At 47.4% G+C, this 24,452-nt stretch overlaps 1 pseudogene; it reads right to left on the bottom strand.

The window, feature by feature from the left end:
• Positions 1 to 846: 846 nt before the first annotated feature.
• LOC135538623 (DNA-binding protein SATB2-like) overlaps positions 847 to 24,452 on the bottom strand; it is a 49,573-nt pseudogene continuing 25,967 nt past the window's right edge.

Raw genomic sequence — 24,452 nt, forward strand, 5'->3', positions numbered from 1 at the left:
TGTCTGTCTGTCACTCTCATCTTGATCTCTCTGCCTATCTCTCTCTCTCTGTCTCTCTCCCTGTTTCTCTCTCTCCCTTGTTCTCTCTCGCCATTACCTTACGGGTAACATTACCACTTCTCCTACCATCCACCCCCTCTCTCCTTCTCCTCTCCTGCTTCCCCCCCTCTCTCCTTCTCCTTCTCCTGTCTGTCTCTCTGTCTCTCTGTCTGTCCTGTCTGTCTGTCTCTGTCTCTGTCTGTCTCTCTCTGTCTCCTCTCTGTCCACCCCCTCTCTCCTTCTCTCTGCCTATCTCTCTCTCTCTGTCTCCTCCCTGTTTCTCTCTCTCCCTTGTTCTCTCCTACCATTACCTTACGGGTAACATTCCTTCTCCTCTCCTACCATCCACCCCCTCTCCCTTCTCCTCTCCTGCCATCCACCCCCTCTCTCCTTCTCTCTCCTGCTTCCACCCCCTCTCTCCTTCTCCTCTCCTACCATCCACCCCCTCTCTCCTTCTCCTCTCCTACCATCCACCCCCTCTCTCCTTCTCCTCTCCTGCCACCCCCTCTCTCCTTCTCCTCTCCTGCTTCCACCCCCTCTCTCCTTCTCCTCTCCTACCATCCACCCCCTCTCTCCTTCTCCTCTCCTACCATCCACCCCCTCTCTCCTTCTCCTCTCCTACCATCCACCCCCTCTCTCCTTCTCCTCTCCTGCTTCCACCCCCTCCTCTCCTCCTTCCACCCCTCTCCTACCATCCACCCCCTCTCTCCTTCTCCTCTCCTGCTTCCCCCCTCTCTCTCCTTCTCCTCTCCTGCTTCCACCCCCTCTCTCCTTCTCCTCTCCTGCTTCCCCCCCTCTCTCTCCTCGCTAGGCGCCATCAGTGAAGATGAGGTTGGTATTTTTAGCAGATTTATGTCCCTGCTTTGGTCCCAGACATCCTATGAGAGCAGTGAAGGAATGTGTTCATGGTGTGACCACAACATCCTTCCCAAGATGCTTATTTATTAAAAGAAGAGAGAGAGAGAATAGAAAGATGGACTGGTTCGGGCCCTTTCAGACAAGTGTCATTCTGACACACAACAAGCTTATGGTTAAACTGAACAGCACACAACATACACTTCTACTTCTGGTCAACTGTAAGTCCCTCACATCTGTCTACAATTGTTTTGAGGGACTGAGGCGAAGAGTCTTTGCTTTTTGTGGGAACACTCTATGTTTGTAGTTTCAGCTGCAATTGTGTCCAATATGTAATTTGGGGGGGTCCAAGCCATATACCAGTGAGGTATTTGCCAGGGATGACCCCTCTCCCCTCGGGCCTCTCACCTGTGGTTCTGGAGACATGTGGAGGACAGTGGAGTCTCACCTGTGGTTCTGGAGACATGTGGAGGACAGTGGAGTCTCTCACCTGTGGTTCTGGAGACATGTGGAGGACAGTGGAGTCTCTCACCTGGGTTTCTGGAGACATGTGGAGGACAGTGGAGTCTCACCTGTGGTTCTGGAGACATGTGGAGGACAGTGGAGTCTCACCTGTGGTTCTGGAGACATGTGGAGGACAGTGGAGTCTCTCACCTGTGGTTCTGGAGACATGTGGAGGACAGTGGAGTCTCACCTGGGTTTCTGGAGACATGTGGAGGACAGTGGAGTCTCACCTGTGGTTCTGGAGACATGTGGAGGACAGTGGAGTCTCTCACCTGGGTTTCTGGAGACATGTGGAGGACAGTGGAGTCTCTCACCTGTGGTTCTGGAGACATGTGGAGGACAGTGGAGTCTCTCACCTGGGTTTCTTGAGACATGTGGAGGTCAGTGGAGTCTCACCTGTGGTTCTGGAGACATGTGGAGGACAGTGGAGTCACTCACCTGGGTTTCTGGAGACATGTGGAGGACAGTGGAGTCTCACCTGGGTTTCTGGAGACATGTGGAGGACAGTGGAGTCTCTCACCTGGGTTTCTGGAGACATGTGGAGGACAGTGGAGTCTCTCACCTGGGTTTCTGGAGACATGTGGAGGACAGTGGAGTCTCTCACCTGGGTTTCTGGAGACATGTGGAGGACAGTGGAGTCTCTCACCTGGGTTTCTGGAGACATGTGGAGGACAGTGGAGTCTCTCACCTGGGTTTCTGGAGACATGTGGAGGACAGTGGAGTCTCTCACCTGTGGTTCTGGAGACATGTGGAGGACAGTGGAGTCTCTCACCTGGGTTTCTGGAGACATGTGGAGGTCAGTGGAGTCTCACCTGTGGTTCTGGAGACATGTGGAGGACAGTGGAGTCTCTCACCTGGGTTTCTGGAGACATGTGGAGGACAGTGGAGTCTCTCACCTGGGTTTCTGGAGACATGTGGAGGACAGTGGAGTCTCACCTGGGTTTCTGGAGACATGTGGAGGACAGTGGAGTCTCTCACCTGGGTTTCTGGAGACATGTGGAGGACAGTGGAGTCTCACCTGGGTTTCTGGAGACATGTGGAGGACAGTGGAGTCTCTCACCTGGGTTTCTGGAGACATGTGGAGGACAGTGGAGTCTCACCTGGGTTTCTGGAGACATGTGGAGGACAGTGGAGTCTCACCTGGGTTTCTGGAGACATGTGGAGGACAGTGGAGTCTCACCTGTGTTTCTGGAGACATGTGGAGGACAGTGGAGTCTCTCACCTGGGTTTCTGGAGACATGTGGAGGACAGTGGAGTCTCACCTGTGTTTCTGGAGACATGTGGAGGACAGTGGAGTCTCACCTGTGTTTCTGGAGACATGTGGAGGACAGTGGAGTCTCACCTGGGTTTCTGGAGACATGTGGAGGACAGTGGAGTCTCACCTGTGTTTCTGGAGACATGTGGGGAGGACAGTGGAGTCTCTCACCTGGGTTTCTGGAGACATGTGGAGGACAGTGGAGTCTCACCTGGACAAGGAGACATGTGGAGGACAGTGGAGTCTCTCACCTGGGTTTCTGGAGACATGTGGAGGACAGTGGAGTCTCACCTGGGTTTCTGGAGACATGTGGAGGACAGTGGAGTCTCACCTGTGTTTCTGGAGACATGTGGAGGACAGTGGAGTCTCACCTGGGTTTCTGGAGACATGTGGAGGACAGTGGAGTCTCACCTGGGTTTCTGGAGACATGTGGAGGACAGTGGAGTCTCACCTGTGTTTCTGGAGACATGTGGAGGACAGTGGAGTCTCACCTGGGTTTCTGGAGACATGTGGAGGACAGTGGAGTCTCACCTGGGTTTCTGGAGACATGTGGAGGACAGTGGAGTCTCTCACCTGGGTTTCTGGAGACATGTGGAGGACAGTGGAGTCTCACCTGGGTTTCTGGAGACATGTGGAGGACAGTGGAGTCTCTCACCTGGGTTTCTGGAGACATGTGGAGGACAGTGGAGTCTCACCTGGGTTTCTGGAGACATGTGGAGGACAGTGGAGTCTCTCACCTGGGTTTCTGGAGACATGTGGAGGACAGTGGAGTCTCACCTGTGTTTCTGGAGACATGTGGAGGACAGTGGAGTCTCACTTGGGTTTCTGGAGACATGTGGAGGACAGTGGAGTCTCACCTGTGTTTCTGGAGACATGTGGAGGACAGTGGAGTCTCTCACCTGGGTTTCTGGAGACATGAGGAGGACAGTGGAGTCTCACCTGTGTTTCTGGAGACATGTGGAGGACAGTGGAGTCTCACCTGTGTTTCTGGAGACATGTGGAGGACAGTGGAGTCTCACCTGTGTTTCTGGAGACATGTGGAGGACAGTGGAGTCTCACCTGTGTTTCTGGAGACATGTGGAGGACAGTGGAGTCTCTCACCTGGGTTTCTGGAGACATGTGGAGGACAGTGGAGTCTCACCTGTGTTTCTGGAGACATGTGGAGGACAGTGGAGTCTCTCACCTGGGTTTCTGGAGACATGTGGAGGACAGTGGAGTCTCACCTGGGTTTCTGGAGACATGTGGAGGACAGTGGAGTCTCACCTGTGTTTCTGGAGACATGTGGAGGACAGTGGAGTCTCACCTGGGTTTCTGGAGACATGTGGAGGACAGTGGAGTCTCACCTGGGTTTCTGGAGACATGTGGAGGACAGTGGAGTCTCACCTGTGTTTCTGGAGACATGTGGAGGACAGTGGAGTCTCACCTGTGTTTCTGGAGACATGTGGAGGACAGTGTGAACCCTCACTGAGTGGTGCTCCAGTGGACTCCTCTTCATACACCATGTCCCTCTCAGCCTGGGACAGGGTCAGGAACCTTCTAATGGTACACAGGTTCTCCCACAGAGTCCGGTTGTCTGGGCTGGGGTTCTCCTTCCAACGCAGCAGCTCACACAGCCAGCCCTGACAGAGAGGGAGGGATGACGGGTCATTTAACATACAGCACTAGAGTGAGAGAGGAAATGGAGAAAGAGAGACAGGACAAGGGGATGGAGAGGGGTAGAGACATGAAAGAACAGGATGGGGAAAACGGCAAAAGACAAGTTCCAGATGAAAGTGATGTGGTGCTGAGAGAGGAGAGATGTGATTATCTCTGCTAGACTGGCCCAGGCACTGACACCAGCTGTTGTTTGTACACAGCCTCCTCCAGCACCCCTATTCATTACCTGATCAGGGCTCCTTCTCTCCCTCCCCCAGCCGTCTCTCCGGAGAGGGCCATGGCCAGATGGGGTCACTGAGCCATGACCCCTCACAGAGCCAGGCCTGTAGGAGACCCTACCCCTGACCAGCAGTGGCGCACACACAGAGACACACAAGCCTGTATCTCACACGTGTTTACACACACCACACTAACGTGTGTGAAAAACACACACACACGCAACCTATTTTTTGGCTATTCTATAATCCACTTCTTAGATAGTACAATCTGAAACCACCCAGAACAACAGCAGTCTATTTATGTCTTCCTCAAGAATCCTCACGCCTTAATCATGTGATCTCTCTGTACTACCCTCAGACCAGCCGTGATCATGTGATCTCTCTGTACAACCCTCAGACCAGCCGTGATCATGTGATCTCTCTGTACAACCCTCAGACCAACCATGATCATGTGATCTCTCTGTACAACCCTCAGACCAGCTGTGATCATATGATCTCTCTGTACAACCCTCAGACCAGCTGTGATCATGTGATCTCTCTGTACAACCCTCAGACCAGCCGTGATCATGTGATCTCTCTGTACAACCCTCAGACCAGCTGTGATCATGTGATCTCTCTGTACAACCCTCAGACCAGCCATGATCATGTGATCTCTCTGTACAACCCTCAGACCAAAAGACTTCACAGGTCAAACCATTCTCTCTTGTCAAATACCAGTCATACAAAGACAGGATGTCAAAGATGAATCACCATCTGTCTCTGACACTAACCCAAACCGAGAGGACGGATTCTGATGAGCTGATGAGCTGACTCCGTAATCTAGCATGAGTAGGATGGTCATCTGAATCAGGGTTAGTTTGGAAACCAAGTCCAGATTTAACTTTAGCCTGCAGCGTTGATATGTGCTGAGAGAAGGACAGTGTACCGTCTAGCCATACTACCAAGTACTTGTATGAGGTGACCCTCAAGCTCTAAACCCTCAGAGGTAGTCTCCAGTGGCTCCCTCTCCTAGATGGCTATCTCCAGTGGCTCCCTCTCCTAGATTGCTATCTCCAGTGGCTCCCTCTCCTAGACGGCTATCTTCAATGGCTCCCTCTCTTAGACGGCTATCTCCAGTGGATCCCTCTCCTAGACGGCTATCTACAGTGGCTCCCTCTCCTAGACGGCTATCTACAGTGGCTCCCTCTCCTAGATGGCTATCTCCAGTGGCTCCCTCTCCTAGTTGGCTATCTCCAGTGGATCCCTCTCCTAGACGGCTATCTCCAGTGGTTCCTCTCCTAGACGGCTATCTCCAGTGGATCTCTCTCCTAGACGGCTATCTCCAGTGGAGCCCTCTCCTAGACTGCTATCTCCAGTGGATCCCTCTCCTAGACGGCTATCTCCAGTGGATCCCTCTCCTAGACGGCTATCTCCAGTGGATCCCTCTCCTAGACGGCTATCTCCAGTGGCTCCCTCTCCTAGATGGCTATCTCCAGTGGATCCCTCTCCTTCATGTGCCACCACATCCCGCATGCTCTGTCCCTCTATTTGGAGTGTCTTTGACGAGGTCCCGTTAGTGTAACCCAGCACACACATGCTCATAGACACACACACACACACACACACACACACACACACACACACACACACACACACACACACACACACACACACACACACACACACACACACATACACACACACACACGTAAGCCAGATCCTTTGGCTGGCGTGACAGACGTTTCTTTTATCTCTACCCGGCCCTGGACGCCCACATTGTTTATCTGCACACGGAGACATGATGGTACGCCACGGGTCCCGACAGTCAGATACCACAGCCTGTGGTACCAAACAACCAGCGCATGCTTGACATCCCCGCCCACATACCCCGATATGTGATCTTACCTCCCATCAAATCCACCACAGTTCATCAACCCAGGAGAAATGACATTCTCCATTGTGTGGGATATTGTGTGCATTACATGCATGTGCAGGCATGCACATGAGTGTGTGTGTGTGTGTGTATACTGTGTTGTGTGTGTGTGTGTGTGTGCTGTTGTTAGTGTGGTGTGTGTGTGTGTGTGTGTGTGTGTGTGTGTGTGTGTGTGTGTGTGTGTGTGTGGTATACTGTATGTAATGTACTGACCTGGCTCTTGTTGGTGACCCCTGGTATACTGTGTGTATGTGTGTGTGTGTGTGTGACCTGGCTCTTGTTAGTGACCCCTGGTATGTGTATGTGTGTGTGTGTGTGTGTGTGTGTGTGTTGTGTGTGTACTGTGTGTTGACCTGGCTTGTTTACCCCTGATATTTACAATTATACTAAGCATCCTGATCCCAGGATGTAGTAATTCACCTTCAGCTGGGTGGCTTCAAACAGAACCACTTGTTGCTCCTCTCACTAATGTACTGACCTGGCTCTTGTTATTATATACTTATATACAGTCTACTGTATGCTAATGTACTGACCTGGCTCTTGTTGGTGACCCCTGGTATACTGTATGCTAATGTACTGACCTGGCTCTTGTTGGTGACCCCTGGTATACTGTATTCTAATGTACTGACCTGGCTCTTGTTGGCGACCCCTGGTATACTGTATTCTAATGTACTGACCTGGCTCTTGTTGGTGACCCCTGATATACTGTATTCTAATGTACTGACCTGGCTCTTGTTGGTGACCCCTGGTATACTGTATTCTAATGTACTGACCTGGCTCTTGTTGGTGACCCCTGGTATACTGTATTTGTGTGGACTGACCTGGCTCTTGTTGGTGACCCCTGATATACTGTATGTGTGTGTACTGACCTGGCTCTTGTTGGCGACCCCTGGTATACTGTATGTGTGTGTACTGACCTGGCTCTTGTTGGTGACCCCTGATATACTGTATGTGTGTGTACTGACCTGGCTCTTGTTGGCGACCCCTGGTATACTGTATGTGTGTGGACTGACCTGGCTCTTGTTGGCGACCCCTGGTATACTGTATGTGTGTGGACTAACCTGGCTCTTGTTAGTGACCCCTGGTATTCTGTATGTGTGTGGACTAACCTGGCTCTTGTTGGTGACCCCTGGTATTCTGTATGTGTGTGGACTGACCTGGCTCTTGTTGGTGACCCCTGGTATACTGTATGTGTGTGGACTGACCTGGCTCTTGTTGGCGGCCACCTTGGCGAACAGGGCCTGGGACACCTTGGCTCTCTTCATCTCCTGCTGGATCTCATCATAGATCCCAGAGGTAATGTTGATGTTGACCAGGGACTCCATCTTCAAGGGCAGCTCAGCACTGACCTGGGTCAGGGGGCTTGGGCTGTAGGGAGGAGAAGAGGGGGGGGGGAAGAAAGAGAGAGTTTTAGTGGCAAGACAAGACTGGCTGCATTTGTTTACCTGTTAGTGTTGGCAGTGGTGTGTCTGTGTGTGATGTCCCTAAAGAGATTGCCTGCATTGTCTGTTTGACCTGTTTAGTGTACTGGCAGGGTCTGTGTGTCTGTGTGTGATGTGACTACAGTGTTTACCTGTTAGTGTACTGGCAGGGGTGTGTCTGTGTGTGATGTGACTACAGTGTTTACCTGTTAGTGTACTGGCAGGGGTGTGTCTGTGTGTGATGAGACTACAGTGTTTACCTGTTAGTGTACTGGCAGGGGTGTTTCTGTGTGTGATGTGGGTTGTAGCCAGACCTGGGCTCGAATAGTATTTATTTTCTTTCAAATACTTAAACTTCACTTTGAGATTGAGATTTCCAGACGCAATGGAACCAATGCAACAATCCCAAAAGTGCAAACCCCACCCACCCTGGCACTTCAGTGTATTAGAGAGGAAATATGAATACTATTTAAACCCAGGTGTGGTTGTAGATGTGTGCCTGATGTGGCTATTCCCTAGTGTTCCTATTCAACGTACACGAGGACACCTGGGTATGTACGTGTACCTGTGTGAGTCGCTGGCCAGTGGAGCTGGAGTTCTGATTGGTTGGGGTCAGGTTGCCTAGGTTGAGGTTGGGGTTCATGCTGCGTTCACGCTCCTCCTGGTAAATGTGGTCGCGTTCGCTCTCGTGGAGGTTCAGGAAGTTCTGCATAGCTTTGAGGTTGACCAGGAGTGACTGGGAGGCCTGGCGAGGGTCCTCCTCTTTACGAAGGATCTCAGACAGCAGGCCCTGAGACACAAACACGCGCGCATATGTCAGGTCTCTTAGCAAGGACCCTCCAAGTAATCTTTCATACTCTAATTCTCTCATTACATCTCTCTCTCTCTCTCTCTCTCTCTCTCTCTCTCTCTCTCTCTCACTCTCTCACTCTCTCACTCTACTCTACTCTACTCTACTCTACTCTACTCTACTCTACTCTACTCTACTCTCTTTAGGTAGGAATGTCCCTATGTCAGTGTATTGGGCTTTGTCAACAGTCAGTATCAGTGCAGTGGAGTTATATTCAGCTTTCAGAACACTCATATGACATGCTAGGGATTTAGACAGGTCTCTACTGATGACAAACCAACTCTGAGACCCTTCAAAAGCTACAGTGGTCACAGTTCTGGCCGTGAATCCCACTTCTTCTGGATATGTAGTCCGTTGCACTCAAAGATCCATAGCTCCCGAAGCTTCTGCGCATGTGCAGACCACGTGTGTGTATCAGCTCCGCTGGCGAATGGTGTTGTTTAATAAAGTTAGATCAAAGCTGAATCAATGTCGGCAAGATCCCATAACCATCACAGTATTCTACATTACAGAACTCAATATAATAGCCTAGTATAACTTCACTGGAAGACAAAAACAACACTGCATTTAATAGTGCATGATAATTATTCAGGTTTTACCGGTGAAACGTCCATGCAGCATCATTCTGCATAGTGACCATTTGATCTCAGTGTGTTTCAGTGATGAGTGATGCAGTGTTGTTTAGTAGTAGCCTACAGTGTTGTTTAGTAGTAGCCTACAGTGTTGTTTAGTAGTAGTCTACAGTGTTGTTTAGTAGTAGCCTACAGTGTTGTTTAGTAGTAGTCTACAGTGTTGTTTAGTAGTAGCCTACAGTGTTGTTTAGTAGTAGTCTACAGTGTTGTTTAGTAGTAGTCTACAGTGTTGTTTAGTAGTAGTCTACAGTGTTGTTTAGTAGTAGTCTACAGTGTTGTTTAGTAGTAGTCTACAGTGTTGTTTAGTAGTAGTCTACAGTGTTGTTTAGTAGTAGTCTACAGTGTTGTTTAGTAGTAGTCTACAGTGTTGTTTAGTAGTAGCCTACAGTGTTGTTTAGTAGTAGCCTACAGTGTTGTTTAGTAGTAGTCTACAGTGTTGTTTAGTAGTAGTCTACAGTGTTGTCTAGTAGTAGTCTACAGTGTTGTTTAGTAGTAGTCTACAGTGTTGTTTAGTAGTAGCCTGCAGTGTTGTTTAGTAGTAGTCTACAGTGTTGTTTAGTAGTATTCTACAGTGTTGTTTAGTAGTAGTCTACAGTGTTGTTTAGTAGTAGTCTACAGTGTTGTTTAGTAGTAGTCTACAGTGTTGTTTAGTAGTAGTCTACAGTGTTGTTTAGTAGTAGTCTACAGTGTTGTTTAGTAGTAGTCTACAGTGTTGTTTAGTAGTAGTCTACAGTGTTGTTTAGTAGTAGCCTACAGTGTTGTTTAGTAGTATTCTACAGTGTTGTTTAGTAGTAGCCTACAGTGTTGTTTAGTAGTAGTCTACAGTGTTGTTTAGTAGTAGTCTACAGTGTTGTTTAGTAGTAGCCTACAGAGTTGTTTAGTGGTAGCCTACAGTGTTGTTTAGTAGTAGCCTACCGAGTTGTTTAGTAGTAGCCTACAGAGTTGTTTAGTAGTAGCCTACAGTGTTGTTTAGTAGTAGTCTACAGTGTTGTTTAGTAGTAGCCTACAGTGTTGTTTAGTAGTAGTCTACAGTGTTGTTTAGTAGTAGCCTACCGAGTTGTTTAGTAGTATTCTACAGTGTTGTTTAGTAGTAGCCTACAGTGTTGTTTAGTAGTAGTCTACAGTGTTGTTTAGTAGTAGCCTACAGTGTTGTTTAGTAGTAGCCTACCGAGTTGTTTAGTAGTAGCCTACAGTGTTGTTTAGTAGTAGCCTACAGTGTTGTTTAGTAGTAGTCTACAGTGTTGTTTAGTAGTAGCCTACCGAGTTGTTTAGTAGTAGTCTACAGTGTTGTTTAGTAGTAGCCTACAGAGTTGTTTAGTAGTATTCTACAGTGTTGTTTAGTAGTAGCCTACAGTGTTGTTTAGTAGTAGTCTACAGTGTTGTTTAGTAGTAGCCTACAGTGTTGTTTAGTAGTAGTCTACAGTGTTGTTTAGTAGTAGCCTACAGTGTTGTTTAGTAGTAGCCTACAGAGTTGTTTAGTAGTAGCCTACAGTGTTGTTTAGTAGTAGCCTACAGTGTTGTTTAGTAGTAGCCTACAGTGTTGTTTAGTAGTAGTCTACAGTGTTGTTTAGTAGTAGCCTACAGAGTTGTTTAGTAGTAGCCTACAGTGTTGTTTAGTAGTAGCCTACAGTGTTGTTTAGTAGTAGTCTACAGTGTTGTTTAGTAGTAGTCTACAGTGTTGTTTAGTAGTAGCCTACAGTGTTGTTTAGTAGTAGCCTACAGTGTTGTTTAGTAGTAGCCTACAGTGTTGTTTAGTAGTAGTCTACAGTGTTGTTTAGTAGTAGTCTACAGTGTTGTTTAGTAGTAGCCTACAGAGTTGTTTAGTAGTATCCTACAGTGTTGTTTAGAAGTATCCTACAGTGTTGTTTAGAAGTATCCTACAGTGTTGTTTAGAAGTATCCTACAGTGTTGTTTAGAAGTAGCCTACAGTGCGACTGAGTGAACGAATCTTAGAGCAGATGGTGCTAACAAACTGCAGCCATCCTAGTATTTTGTCCAGTGGCGCGTGTTGTTGAGTTTTGGCCACATGAGAAAACAATTTGCTGTTGTTTTTTGTCTTCCAGTAAAGCTATACTAGGCTATTATATTGGTTTATGTAATGTAGAATACTGTGATCATTATGTGATCTGGCAGACATTGATTCTGCTTTGATCTAACTTTATTAAACAACACCAGAACCATTGGCCTGTGTAGCCTGTTCTTGGAGTAGCCTGTTTTCTGAGTAGCCTGTTCTCTAAGTAGCCTGTTCTCTGAGTAGCCTGTTCTCGGAGCAGCCTGTTCTCGGAGTAGCCTGTTCACTGAGCAGCCTGTTCTCGGAGTAGCCTGTTCTCTGAGTAGCCTGTTCTCTGAGTAGCCTGTTTTCTGAGTAGCCTGTTTTCTGAGTAGCCTGTTCTCTGAGTAGCCTGTTCTCTGAGTAGCCTGTTCTCGGAGTAGCCTGTTCACTGAGCAGCCTGTTCTCGGAGTAGCCTGTTCTCTGAGTAGCCTGTTCACTGAGCAGCCTGTTCTCGGAGTAGCCTGTTCTCTGAGTAGCCTGTTCACTGAGCAGCCTGTTCTCAGAGTAGCCTTCTCAGAGTAGCCTGTTCTCGGAGTAGCCTGCTCTCTGTGTGTAAAGTAGAGACTATAAACATGTGCAGAAGATTCGGGGCTCCGGATCTTTTAGTGCTGTGGACCAAAGAACCTGAAAAAATCAGACCCGCATTGATGTATTGATGTCAATGGGAGATTAAGTGAAAATTCAACTTAAGTGGAGGTTTCAGTGCTTAGAAATGGAAGTGGAAGTGGAGGTAGATGTCTCACCTGTGTGCGGTTGAAGGCCACCCTGGCGAACACAGCCTGAGAGACGCTGGCCCTCTTCAGCTCCTCTCTGACCTGATGGTAGATGTCCGGACAGACCTCCACGGCCGACGGATTCATCCCAGGATCGGTGAGGCCTCCTGGGGCTTTGCAGGAGCGCGGGATGGGTGGGTGGTTGAGGAACTGTTGGTGCTGCTGCTGGTGGAGGGCCTGCGGACCGTGCTGGTGGGCTAGCAGGCGGCTAACAGCTAGCTGCTGGTTGATGAGGTGGGCCATGGCCAGTTGTTGCCTGACCATCTGAGGGCTGAGCTGGGGGGAGAGGAGACCGCCCGGGCCCAGTAAGGGTTGGAGGGAGGCCAGAGGACCGGGAGGGGGCGCCTGGCGTCTGGGCGGTGGGCTGTGGTGGTGCTGGGCATGGGGTGAGTGCTGCTGAGACAGGTGGGGGAGGGCCTGTTGCTGGCTGGGGGTTTGGGGGTCCTCTAGTCCAACCTTGAGGGGTAACCCTCCAAGCTGGGTTGGTGGGGTCAGGTGAGAGGGGGGGCGCTGTCCCAGGCCACATACGTCTGACATGCTGTCCCTCTCCACTGCAGATACAAACAGACATGGTGGTGAGAGGAGGTCTGAAGAGATCTCAATACCATCTATATACTGTTCAGATACTATATATATATATTCAGGTAATGGGCGTCTTTCCAACTCACCTTTAATATCAGGTCTATCCCGTCCTGACCACATCTTCTCCAGGTATTCACCTGTAGTGAAGTCACATGCCATATATCAGACTGGTTAACAAAACAATACACTTATACGGTACAGTACAGCCCAGTAGGTAGGTTACACAGCATTCAACTATATTTTATCCATGTATTATCCATCCATCCAGCCATGCAATTGACATCAACAGAAGGTCCTAAGACTGACAAGTAGATCCTCCAATCAGATTCTGAGGTGACTACACTAATCCAATGGGAACGTCCCATTCCCCGTTTTACAACATCTGGATGGCTGCAGTGTGTTTGTCTTTTGGGGCCGCAGAGCAGAACAGAATCAGAACTAATACTATGGGCTGTAGGGAACCTGATCCCCCTCCTCCCTCCCCCTCCCCCTCCCCTGTCAGACCACAGGCACCATTTATCTCCTCTCCCACTTCTCCCTGTGTTTGTGGTCTGGTGTCAACTTTGATCTGCCTCCATGTTGGAATGACAGTGTTAAACAGGGAGGAGAGCGTAAGGAGAGGGTACATGGTCTGCTATGAGCTCCAAGTGTGTGTAAATCCATGCATGTGTGTGTGTGTGTGTGTGTGTGTGTGTGTGTGTGTGTGTGTGTGTGTGTGTGGGTGTGTGTGTGTTTGTGTGTGTGTGTGTGTGTGTGTGTGTGTGTGTGTGTGTGTGTGTGTGTGTGTGTGTGTGTGTGTGTGTGTGTGTGTGTGTGTGTGTGTGTGTGTGTGTGTGTGTGTGTGTGTGTGTGACGTTTCACTGAGTGTGTGTGTAAGGGGATCTCCCAGTGTGGAGTGGCAAGCGGCTGCTTCTGATTAGAGGCTGAGAGTGTTTGGTTTTCTCTGCTATATTAAGGGTGACATTAAAAGATTATGTAAACCATGGATCATGATGGGGTCACTATAGAGCTGTCTCTAATACCATGCATCATGGTGGGGTCTCTAGTCTCTATAGAGTTGTCTCTAATACCATGCATCATGGTGGGGTCTCTATAGATCTGTCTCTAATACCATGCATCATGGTGGGGTCTCTAGTCTCTATAGAGCTGTCTCTAATACCATGCATCATGGTGGGGTCTCTAGTCTCTATAGAGCTGTCTCTAATACCATGCATCATGGTGGGGTCTCCATAGAGCTGTCTCTAATACCATGCATCATGGTGGGGTCTCTATAGAGCTGTCTCTAATACCATGCATCATGGTGGGGTCTCTATAGAGCTGTCTCTAATACCATGGATCATGGTGGGGTCTCTATAGAGCTGTCTCTAATACCATGCATCATGGTGGGGTCTCTATAGAGCTGTCTCTAATACCATGCATCATGGTGGGGTCTCTATAGAGCTGTCTCTAATACCATGCATCATGGTGGGTCTCTATAGAGCTGTCTCTAATACCATGCATCATGGTGGGGTCTCTATAGAGCTGTCTCTAATACCATGCATCATGGTGGGGTCTCTATAGATCTGTCTCTAATACCATGCATCATGGTGTGGTCTCTAGTCTCTATAGAGCTGTCTCTAATACCATGCATCTTGGTGGGGTCTCTAGTCTCTATAGATCTGTCTCTAATACCATGCATCATGGTGGGGTCTCTAGTATCTATAGAGCTGTCTCTAATACCATGGGTCTCTAGTCTCTATAGAGCTGTCTCTAATACCATGGATCATGGTGGGGTCTCTATAGAGCTGTCTCTAATACCATGCATCATGGTGGGGTCTCTAGTCTCTATACATCTGTCTCTAATACCATGCATCATGGTGGGGTCTCTATAGAGCTGTCTCTAATACCATGCATCATGGTGGGTCTATATAGAGCTGTCTCTAATACCATGCATCATGGTGGGGTCTCTATAGAGCTGTCTCTAATACCATGCATCATGGTGGGGTCTCTAGTATCTATAGAGCTGTCTCTAATACCATGCATCATGGTGGGGTCTCTATAGAGTTGTCTCTAATACCATGCATCATGGTGGGGTCTCTAGTCTCTATATGCATCATGCTGTCTCTAATACCATGCATCATGGTGGGGTCTCTATAGATCTGTCTCTAATACCATGCATCATGGGGGGGTCTCTATAGATCTGTCTCTAATACCATGCATCATGGTGGGGTCTCTATAGATCTGTCTCTAATACCATGCATCATGGTGGGGTCTCTAGTCTCTATAGAGCTGTCTCTAATACCATGCATCATGGTGGGGTCTCTAGTCTCTATAGAGCTGTCTCTAATACCATGCATCATGGTGGGGTCTCTAGTCTCTATAGAGCTGTCTCTAATACCATGCATCATGGTGGGGTTTCTAGTCTCTACAGAGCTGTCTCTAATACATGCATCATGGTGGGGTCTCTATAGACCTGTCTCTAATACCATGCATCATGGTGGGGTCTCTATAGAGCTGTCTCTAATACCATGCATCATGGTGGGGTCTCTATAGAGCTGTCTCTAATACCATGCATCATGGTGGGGTCTATATAGAGCTGTCTCTAATACCATGCATCATGGTGGGGTCTCTATAGAGCTGTCTCTAATACCATGCATCAGGTTGGGATATATATAGAGCTGTCTCTAATACCATGCATCATGGTGGGGTCTCTATAGAGCTGTCTCTAATACCATGCATCATGGTGGGGTCTCTATAGAGCTGTCTCTAATACCATGCATCATGGTGGGGTCTCTATAGAGCTGTCTCTAATACCATGCATCACGGTGGGGTCTCTATAGATCTGTCTCTAATACCATGTATCATGGTGGGGTCTCTATAGAGCTGTCTCTAATACCATGCATCATGGTGGGGTCTCTAGTCTCTATATTGCTGTCTCTAATACCATGCATCATGGTGGGGTCTCTATAGAGCTGTCTCTAATACCATGCATCATGATGGGGTCTCTATAGAGTTGTCTCTAATACCATGCATCATGGTGGGGTCTCTATAGAGCTGTCTCTAATACCATGCATCATGGTGGGGTCTCTATAGATCTGTCTCTAATACCATGCATCATGGTGGGGTCTCTAGTCTCTATATTGCTGTCTCTAATACCATGCATCATGGTGGGGTCTCTATAGATCTGTCTCTAATACCATGCATCATGGTGGGGTCTCTATAGAGTTGTCTCTAATACCATGCATCATGGTGGGGTCTCTATAGATCTGTCTCTAATACCATGCATCATGGTGGGGTCTCTAGTCTCTATAGAGCTGTCTCTAATACCATGCATCATGGTGGGGTCTCTATAGAGCTGTCTCTAATACCATGCATCATGGTGGGGTCTCTATAGAGCTGTCTCTAATACCATGCATCATGGTGGGGTCTCTATATAGAGCTGTCTCTAATACCATGCATCATGGTGGGGTCTCTATAGAGCTGTCTCTAATACCATGCATCATGGTGGGGTCTCTATAGAGCTGTCTCTAATACCATGCATCATGGGGGGTCTCTATAGAGCTGTCTCTAATACCATGCATCATGGTGGGGTCTCTATAGATCTGTCTCTAATACCATGCATCATGGTGGGGTCTCTATAGAGCTGTCTCTAATACCATGCATCATGGTGGGGTCTCTAGTCTCTATAGAGCTGTCTCTAATACCATGCATCATGGTGGGGTCTCTATAGAGCTGTCTCTAATACCATGCATCATGGTGGGGTCTCTATAGAGCTGTCTCTAATACCATGCATCATGGTGGGGTCTCTGTAGAGCTGTCACTAATACCATGCATCATGGTGGGGTCTCTATAGATCTGTCTCTAATACCATGCATCATGGTGGGGTCTCTAGTCTCTATATTGCTGTCTCTAATACCATGCATCATGGTGGGGTCTCTATAGATCTGTCTCTAATACCATGCATCATGGTGGGGTCTCTATAGAGTTGTCTCTAATACCATGCATCATGGTGGGGTCTCTATAGATCTGTCTCTAATACCATGCATCATGGTGGGGTCTCTAGTCTCTATAGAGCTGTCTCTAATACCATGCATCATGGTGTGGTCTCTAGTCTCTATAGAGCTGTCTCTAATACCATGCATCATGGTGGGGTCTCTATAGAGCTGTCTCTAATACCATGCATCATGGTGGGGTCTCTATGGATCTGTCTCTAATACCATGCATCACGGTGGGGTCTCTATGGATCTGTCTCTAATACCATGCATCACAGTGGGGTCTCTATGGATCTGTCTCTAATACCATGCATCATGGTGGGGTCTCTAGCATCTCTATAGAGCTGTCTCTAATACCATGCATCATGGTGGGGTCTCTATAGAGTTGTCTCTAATACCATGCATCATGGTGGGGTCTCTATAGAGCTGTCTCTAATACCATGCATCATGGTGGGGTCTCTAGTCTCCATAGAGCTGTCTCTAATACCATGCATCATGGTGGGGTCTCTATAGATCTGTCTCTAATACCATGCATCATGGTGGGTTCTCTAGTCTCTATAGAGCTGTCTCTAATACCATGCATCATGGTGGGGTCTCTAGTCTCTTTAAAGATGTCTCTAATACCATGCATCATGGTGGGGTCTCTAGTCTCTATAAAATACCATGCATGTCTCTAATACCATGCATCATGGTGGGGTCTCTAGTCTCTATAGAGCTGTCTCTAATACCATGCATCATGGTGGGGTCTCTATAGAGCTGTCTCTATACCATGCATCATGGTGGGGTCTCTAGTCTCTATAAAGATGTCTCTAATACCATGGATCATGGTGGGGTCTCTAGTCTCTATAAAGATGTCTCTAATACCATGGATCATGGTGGGGTCTCTAGTCTCTATAGAGTTGTCTCTAATACCATGCATCATGGTGGGGTCTCTAGTCTCTATAAAGATGTCTCTGTCTCTAATACCATGGATCATGGTGGGGTCTCTAGTCTCTATAAAGATGTCTCTAATAATACCATGCATCATGGTGGGGTCTCTAGTCTCTATAGAGTTGTCTCTAATACCATGCATCATGGTGGGGTCTCTAGTCTCTATAAAGATGTCTCTAATACCATGGATCATGGTGGGGTTTCTAGTCTCTATAGAGCTTTTTTTTTCTCGGGGGGATTTTGCAGTTTAGTTAACCCACATCTCAGAGGCCTGCTCTATAGTAGTGCTGTATCTCCTATAAGCAGACTGTGCGTATGGACTTAAAGGAACATCATTAGTCCACTGTTAATACTAAATGGTTTGTATGTCAGCAGTCAAGGTTTCAAGATATTGGACTTTTAAGAACCAAACTGTCACTGGCAAAACGCATCATCATCATGATGTGGCAGATGACAGTTTGCTTCTTGAATGTCCAATATCTTGAAACCTTGACTGCTGACCTGCAAAGCGTTTCGGGACTTTATCAACAGTGGACTAATCAAAAACAAAATCAAAATATAGTTTTTGAGCTTTAAGGCGGGAGGTGGCCCCCCACAATCAAGCCTTGCCTTAGGCCCCCAGAAGCTTGATCCGACACTACTCAAGGGCCAATGATAACTGTCTGCTGAAAGAAGGGCCCGACATGTGGGTCAGCTCAAGGACTTACAGTTAGGATCCCAGCCAATGACAGGCAATGTTATAGTGGAAGGTGCTAATGACATATGACTGGTTGTGTGAGGCTACAGGAGTGTGTGTGTGAGGCTACAGGAGCCAAGAGGGGACACACCTCACCTTGAATCCTTTTGTACTTCTTGTACCAGCGGCCAAACTCCTGGCACTTGGAGGTGGACACGTTGGCATAGTATGAGCTGTTGACTATGGCAGAGATCATACTCTGATGAGAGAGAGAGAGAGAGAGAGAGAGAGAGAGAGAGAGAGAGAGAGAGAGAGTGAATATAGTGTATGTTTTAGTGAATGTGTACTGTGTAATATTAGACCTATAAAGACCTGGAGCACCACAACACAGTTACATACTGTATGGACTGGAACACCACAACACAGTCACATACTGTGGACTGGAACACCACAACACAGTCACATACTGTATAGACTGGAACACCACAACACAGTCACATACTGTATAGACTGGAACACCACAACACAGTCACATACTGTATGGACTGACATACTGTATAGACTGGAACACCACAACACAGTCACATACTGTATGGACTGGAACAGCACAACACAGTCACATGCTGTATAGACTGGAACACCACAACACAGTCACATACTGTATAGACTGGAACACCACAACACAGTCACATACTGTATGGACTGGAACACCACAACACAGTCACATACTGTATGGACTGGAACACCACAACACAGTCACATACTGTGGACTGGAACACCACAACACAGTCACATACTTTATAGACTGGAACACCACAACACAGTCACATACTGTATAGACTGGAACACCACAACACAGTCACATACTGTGGACTGGAACACCACAACACAGTCACATACTGTGGACTGGAACACCACAACACAGTCACATACTGTATAGACTGGAACACCACAACACAGTCACATACTGTATGGACTGGAACACCACAACACAGTCACATACTGTATAGACTGGAACACCACAACACAGTCACATACTGTATGGACTGGAACACCACAACACAGTCACATACTGTGGACTGGAACACCACAACACAGTCACATACTGTATAGACTGGAACACCACAACACAGTCACATACTGTATGGACTGGAACACCACAACACAGTCACATACTGTATGGACTGGAACACCACAACACAGTCACATACTGTGGACTGGAACACCACAACACAGTCACATACTTTATAGACTGGAACACCACAACACAGTCACATACTGTGGACTGGAACACCACAACACAGTCACATACTGTGGACTGGAACACCACAACACAGTCACATACTGTGGACTGGAACACCACAACACAGTCACATACTGTATAGACTGGAACACCACAACACAGTCACATACTGTATGGACTGGAACACCACAACACAGTCACATACTGTATAGACTGGAACACCACAACACAGTCACATACTGTATGGACTGGAACACCACAACACAGTCACATACTGTGGACTGGAACACCACAACACAGTCACATACTGTATAGACTGGAACACCACAACACAGTCACATACTGTGGACTGGAACACCACAACACAGTCACATACTGTGGACTGGAACACCACAACACAGTCACATACTGTATAGACTGGAACACCACAACACAGTCACATACTTGTGGACTGGAACACCACAACACAGTCACATACTGTGGACTGGAACACCACAACACAGTCACATACTGTGGACTGGAACACCACAACACAGTCACATACTGTGGACTGGAACACCACAACACAGTCACATACTTTATAGACTGGAACACCACAACACAGTCACATACTGTGGACTGGAACACCACAACACAGTCACATACTGTGGACTGGAACACCACAACACAGTCACATACTGTATAGACTGGAACACCACAACACAGTCACATACTGTGGACTGGAACACCACAACACAGTCACATACTGTGGACTGGAACACCACAACACAGTCACATACTGTATGGACTGGAACACCACAACACAGTCACATACTGTGGACTGGAACACCACAACACAGTCACATACTGTATAGACTGGAACACCACAACACAGTCACATACTGTATGGACTGGAACACCACAACACAGTCACATACTGCATAGACTGGAACACCACAACACAGTCACATACTGTATGGACTGGAACACCACAACACAGTCACATACTGTGGACTGGAACACCACAACACAGTCACATACTGTATAGACTGGAACACCACAACACAGTCACATACTGTATAGACTGGAACACCACAACACAGTCACATACTGTATGGACTGGAACACCACAACACAGTCACATACTGTGGACTGGAACACCACAACACAGTCACATACTGTATAGACTGGAACACCACAACACAGTCACATACTGTATGGACTGGAACACCACAACACAGTCACATACTGTATAGACTGGAACACCACAACACAGTCACATACTGTATAGACTGGAACACCACAACACAGTCACATACTGTGGACTGGAACACCACAACACAGTCACATACTGTGGACTGGAACACCACAACACAGTCACATACGGTGGACTGGAACACCACAACACAGTCACATACTGTATGGACTGGAACACCACAACACAGTCACATACTGTATGGACTGGAACACCACAACACAGTCACATACTGTGGACTGGAACACCACAACACAGTCACATACTGTATAGACTGGAACACCACAACACAGTCACATACTGTATGGACTGGAACACCACAACACAGTCACATACTGTATAGGACTGGAACACCACAACACAGTCACATACTGTATAGACTGGAACACCACAACACAGTCACATACTGTATGGACTGGAACACCACAACACAGTCACATACTGTATGACTGGAACACCACAACACAGTCACATACTGTATGGACTGGAACACCACAACACAGTCACATACTGTATGGACTGGAACACCACAACACAGTCACATACTGTGGACTGGAACACCACAACACAGTCACATACTGTATAGACTGGAACACCACAACACAGTCACATACTGTATAGACTGGAACACCACAACACAGTCACATACTGTATGGACTGGAACACCACAACACAGTCACATACTGTATAGGACTGGAACACCACAACACAGTCACATACTGTATAGACTGGAACACCACAACACAGTCACATACTGTATGGACTGGAACACCACAACACAGTCACATACTGTATAGACTGGAACACCACAACACAGTCACATACTGTATAGACTGGAACACCACAACATAGTCACATACTGTGGACTGGAACACCACAACACAGTCACATACTGTGGACTGGAACACCACAACACAGTCACATACGGTGGACTGGAACACCACAACACAGTCACATACTGTATGGACTGGAACACCACAACACAGTCACATACTGTATGGACTGGAACACCACAACACAGTCACATACTGTGGACTGGAACACCACAACACAGTCACATACTGTATAGACTGGAACACCACAACACAGTCACATACTGTATGGACTGGAACACCACAACACAGTCACATACTGTATAGACTGGAACACCACAACACAGTCACATACTGTGGACTGGAACACCACAACACAGTCACATACTGTGGACTGGAACACCACAACACAGTCACATACTGTATGGACTGGAACACCACAACACAGTCACATACTGTGGACTGGAACACCACACCACAGTCACATACTGTGGACTGGAACACCACAACACAGTCACATACTGTATGGACTGGAACACCACAACACAGTCACATACTGTGGACTGGAACACCACAACACAGTCACATACTGTGGACTGGAACACCACAACACAGTCACATACTGTGGACTGGAACACCACAACACAGTCACATACTGTGGACTGGAACACCACAACACAGTCACGTACTGTATGGACTGGAACATCACAACACAGTCACATACTGTATGGACTGGAACACCACAACACAGTCACATACTGTATGGACTGGAACACCACAACACACTCACATACTGTATGGACTGGAACACCACAACACAGTCACATACTGTGGACTGGAACACCACAACACAGTCACATACTGTGGACTGGAACACCACAACACAGTCACATACTGTGGACTGGAACACCACAACACAGTCACATACTGTGGACTGGAACACCACACCACAGTCACATACTGTGGACTGGAACACCACAACACAGTCACATACTGTATGGACTGGAACACCACAACACAGTCACATACTGTGGACTGGAACACCACAACACAGTCACATACTGTATGGACTGGAACACCACAACACAGTCACATACTGTGGACTGGAACACCACAACACAGTCACATACTGTGGACTGGAACACCACAACACAGTCACATACTGTATGGACTGGAACACCACACACCAGAGACTAAGTTGCATGACATGACACAAAATGCTACCTGAGACTGAGAGGGCACTCCTTGGCCAGGGAACTCTGGTTCATCTCCTTCAGTAGCTCTTTGAGGGCTGTTCCTCACCGTGGCGTGGTTCCACTGCTCTGACGGCAGATCCTCCAGCCTGGAAAATCTGGAACCAGAGTTGGATTCATTACCACATGCTAGGGAAAACATTATGCAATGAAAACATATATCATTTATTATTGGACAACTTCACACATAGTCCCTCCCTCTTTCAGTCAGTTTGATGCCTGATGAACACAACCCTGAGACACTAATACATCACTTCCTGTTTGACATATAACAACATAACAACACAAAAAGTGACATTTGACCCCAAAATTCTCAAGTGTCATTTTTCACCTCTTGGATCTCTGAGATTAGAATCTGTACTATATATTTTGTAATTATTATCATTATGTTTTTGGATCAAATACACACCATCATTTCCACAAAAGTAACAGTTCAAAAACAGTTTACTAATATTTTTTTACATTGCTATCCTAATGAAAAGGCCTATGTTAAACATAGCACTGAAAATATGTCAAATGAAACTATAAAATAAAACTTTTTCCTAATTTGAGATTTTTTGCCATTTTGTTAATGAGAAGGCCAAGTGGGGTAATGAGAAGGCCAAGTGGGGTAATGAGAAAGCCAAGTGAGGTAATGAGAAGGTCAAGTGGGGTAATGAGAAGGCCAAGTGGGGTAATGGAACACCACAACACAGGCCAAGTGGGGTAATGAGAAGGCCAAGTGGGGTACTGTGGACTGAAGTGGGGTAATGAGAAGGCCAAGTGGGGTAATGAGAAGGCCAAGTGGGGTAATGAGAAGGCCAACGGGGTAATGAGGAGGCCAAGTGGGGTAATGAGAAAGCCATAGTGAGGTAATGAGAAGGCCAAGTGGGGTAATGAGAAGGCCAAGTGAGGTAATAAGAAGGCCAAGTGAGGAAATGAGAAGGTCAAGTGGGGTAATGAGAAGGCCAAGTGAGGTAATAAGAAGGCCAAGTGAGGAAATGAGAACGTCAAGTGGGGTAATGAGAAGGCCAAATGGGGTAATGAGAAGGCCAAGTGGGGTAATGAGAAGGCCAAGTGGGGTAATGAGAAGGCCAGTGAGGTAATAAGAAGGCCAAGTGAGGAAATGAGAAGGTCAAGTGGGGTAATGAGAAGGCCAAGTGAGGTAATAAGAAGGCCAAGTGAGGAAATGAGAAGGTCAAGTGGGGTAATGAGAAGGCCAAGTGAGGTAATAAGAAGGCCAAGTGAGGAAATGAGAAGGTCAAGTGGGGTAATGAGAAGGCCAAGTGGGGTAATGAGAAGGCCAAGTGGGGTAATGAGAAGGCCAAGTGAGGTAATGAAAAGGCCAAGTGAGGTAATAAGAAGGCCAAGTGAGGAAATGAGAAGGTCAAGTGGGGTAATGAGAAGGCCAAGTGAGGTAATAAGAAGGCCAAGTGAGGAAATGAGAAGGTCAAGTGGGGTAATGAGAAGGCCAAGTGGGGTAATGAGAAGGCCAAGTGGGGTAATGAGAAGGCCAAGTGGGGTAATGAGAAGGCCAAGTGGGGTAATGAGAAGGCCAAGTGAGGTAAAATGGGTGTTGGAGAATAAGAACCTCGTTCTGAAGG

This window comes from Oncorhynchus masou, unplaced genomic scaffold (genome assembly GCF_036934945.1).
Source record: "Oncorhynchus masou masou isolate Uvic2021 unplaced genomic scaffold, UVic_Omas_1.1 unplaced_scaffold_992, whole genome shotgun sequence".
NCBI classification, from domain to species: Eukaryota; Metazoa; Chordata; class Actinopteri; order Salmoniformes; family Salmonidae; genus Oncorhynchus; species Oncorhynchus masou.